The sequence below is a fragment of the Tupaia chinensis genome, unplaced genomic scaffold, assembly GCF_000334495.1.
Source record: "Tupaia chinensis unplaced genomic scaffold, TupChi_1.0 Scaffold000010_1, whole genome shotgun sequence".
NCBI classification, from domain to species: domain Eukaryota; kingdom Metazoa; phylum Chordata; class Mammalia; order Scandentia; family Tupaiidae; genus Tupaia; species Tupaia belangeri.
In genome coordinates this window covers 172,325-175,297 of record NW_006159440.1, presented here as the reverse complement: position 1 = coordinate 175,297, position 2,973 = coordinate 172,325, and the positions used below count along the sequence as shown (strand labels likewise).

General features: G+C 54.3%; 1 non-coding gene across 1 annotated transcript; it reads left to right on the top strand.

Annotated features, from left to right (window-relative positions):
* Nucleotides 1-1,471: 1,471 nt before the first annotated feature.
* TRNAC-GCA (transfer RNA cysteine (anticodon GCA)) lies at nt 1,472-1,543 on the top strand. The gene has a single exon. It is a non-coding gene; the product is annotated as a tRNA-Cys (tRNA).
* The last annotated feature ends 1,430 nt before the right edge of the window (nt 1,544-2,973 follow it).

The window sequence follows — 2,973 nt, the reverse complement described above, 5'->3', positions numbered from 1 at the left end:
GGGATCTGGCCACGCCACCTGCTGGCCCCTCAATACATCCTTTTAAGTGACACAATTGCCTCTTGGGGAACTCTAGTGAAGACACCCTCTGCTCCCCACCTCCGTGCCGGATTTCACCCCCAGGAGGCTACAGTGTGAACTATGGCACAGGGAAGACACTTGTGTGGGAAGCCAGAATGGGGAGGAGGGGAACCCCAGCTTCCTGCCGGGCAGCCCAGCGTTGGGCCTGGAGGTGTCAGCAGGGCTGATCATCCCTCGTCTCACTGGCATCGGACTGGGACTGTGGCTCATGGGTTCTACATGGAGAAACCATGGTGCTGGGGCAGCCCGGGACTCTCCCACCTTGGACCTTCTCTAGGGCGGCGTGTGGCGGCCATGCTTGGACCTTCTGCTCAGCTGTGCTCGCCTCCTTTCTCCCCGCCCACCTCCCTTGTCTATTGTTTTGGAGAGGTTTTTGCTATAGGGCGCGAACACTTGCCAGAAAGAGAGAGGACAGAGAGACAGAAAGTGGCAAATCACCCCCAGGGGATGGCCACACCCCAGTCCTTTCTCCATCCTCCTCTCAGGATCTTGGGCACACATGCACATGCGCCTGGCGTGAGTTTAAGTCACCGGGTCCAGGACTCAGACCACAGCCAACTACGTGGGAGTCCAGCGACATAGCCATTATGCCAACTTCTGGCCCCTCCTTTGTCTATTAAGTAAGCTCTGCAAAGCTAAGACCATCTCACACAGGGAGTATGCCATTACCCCAGTCCCCTCCCAGGCTTGTAATTAAAGCCCTCTCTGTGTCCCCCGAGTGCCTGTTTCACACCGTGTTATTATCATGGTTGTCATGTCAGGCGTTTCTGCTGAGCTGTTAGCTCTGCCGGCTGACACTGCATGACTGTCAGGGCTGGGCGCACAGTGGAAACGACTGAGCGTTTGCAGGGTGAGTGAGTGGAGGCCATCGGGAAGCTGGTGTGGGCTCCCGACGGCCCGCGCAGCGGGACACAGGGTGCTAGTCTTCCTTAAACGGCCTCAACAGAAGAGGCCCAGAGCAGCAGTGGTGGCCCAGAGCAGCCATGCATGGCTGCTCTGCTTCTTTTCCAGAACACCTTTCCTGCCCACACTGCAGACACGTGTTCTGAGTGGGAGCAGGTGCGTTCTTAGAAGACCCCGCTCTTTGTATGGTTTTACCACTCGCCATCCAGCCCACTGCAGTCAGGGGCAGGCACAGACCCAAGTCAAACAGACTAAGCCCTCCCCTAGGACTCTTCAGACCTATCCTTGTTCTCCATGGCAACCAAAGGATAAAGCTGGAGGGGTGGAGCCCTGATAGAGTCTGAGTTCCTGGAAGTCAGCCTCTGCTCTCTCCCTGTGGTGTCCCAGCTCATTCCTTGTCTTACTTGACATCATTCCTAATTTTACAGCGCTCACTAACCACCAGCGTTAATACAACATGCTATTATCAGGAGGCACAATACCAGCAGGGGGCATAGCTCAGTGGCAGAGCATTTGACTGCAGATCAAGAGGTCCCCGGTTCAAATCCGGGTGCCCCCTTACTTTTGATACTGTTTAGGTTCATTTTTTGGGAGGCAGCATTTTGGAACGAAGGTGCTGAGAACGGGGGAAGAGCCAAAGCAATGGCTGCTGAGAGGACAGAGTGAGCAGCTGTCCACCAGAGGGAGCGACAGGATCAGACCCGAGCCCTGTGAAGTGAGGCTGTTACAATGGCAGTGTGACGAGCTGACTGAGCTGACCGCTGCTCCTTCTCCACCACCTGCCTGTCTGCAGGTCCAGCCCACAGCATTTGGAACCTTCTCATTCCCTTCCCCCATGAGGTGGCCAATGACAGCCACAAGAAAACCGTTTCTCCTTGGTGAGTGCCTGACGCTCATCCCAACCAGCTCTTGGCAGTGGCGCAGAGACCTCTCCCGCAGTATTGCTCTTCGGAGGACGTCTCCGCTGTGGGACAGTCCTCTGACCTTGAGCTCCTGGGTACAAGGCCAATCTTTTTTCTCAGTTTAGCAATAGGATACATGACAGAGAGAGAGAGAGACAGGGAAACTGAGAAATCACTCCGCCAGGGGGATGGTCATGTCACAATCCCTGCTCTATTTTCCCCTGGGGTTTTGAGCACGCATGTATGTGCCCAGTGTGTTCCTCAGGCTGCCGGGTCTGGGACTCGAACTGTGCGATCGGCCATGTGGGATCCAGCACCTTAACCACCATGCCACCTGCTGGCCCCCAAAGTTACAAGTTTTTCCTCTACACCAAACAGTTACAAAGCAGCCTCTGCACACAGTGTGTCCTCATGGAGAGGCCCCTGGGACCCTCCCTCTCTCCCTGTGGCTGAGATGGCATGAGCAGGTTTGGAACCGCACAGCCTCCACACTCAGAGCCCGCACTGCCTGTTTCCTGATGCTTACGGATGGCAGCTCTGCCTAGTAACCCTTTCTCTCTGGTACTCACAATTAACCAAAACAATGGCAGAGGGGCCAGTAGGTGGCGTGGTGGTTAAGGCACCTGGATCCCACATGGCCAACTACACAGTTCAAGTCCTGAAAGGGGCTGAGCCTTTTTCTCTTTTAAAAAGTATTATTACTTTTCAAAATTTATTTTTAAAATTTTACTTACTCATTTATTTATTTTAATTTGACCAGAGAGAGATACTCAGAAAGAGAGAGAGAGAAAGTGGGAAAGCAAGCGACCAGGTTGAGGACCCAAACCATGGTTGGCCACGTGGGAGTGTCCAGAGCCTTAAACACCATGCCACCTGCTGGTCCTCTAAAGTATTATTTTTTAGAGTCTTGCTGTGTTGCTCAGGCTACCCTTGAGCTCACCACTCTCCTATCTCAGCCTCCTGAGCTCCAGCCTTGAGGCTGTACTAGGAATGGAACGGGGGCCTCTCGGCGGGTCCCACACGTGGAGCTCAGTGTCTTAGCCGCGCTGCTACCTGAGCTGGTCCAGGGAATGGAGTCTAATTTACT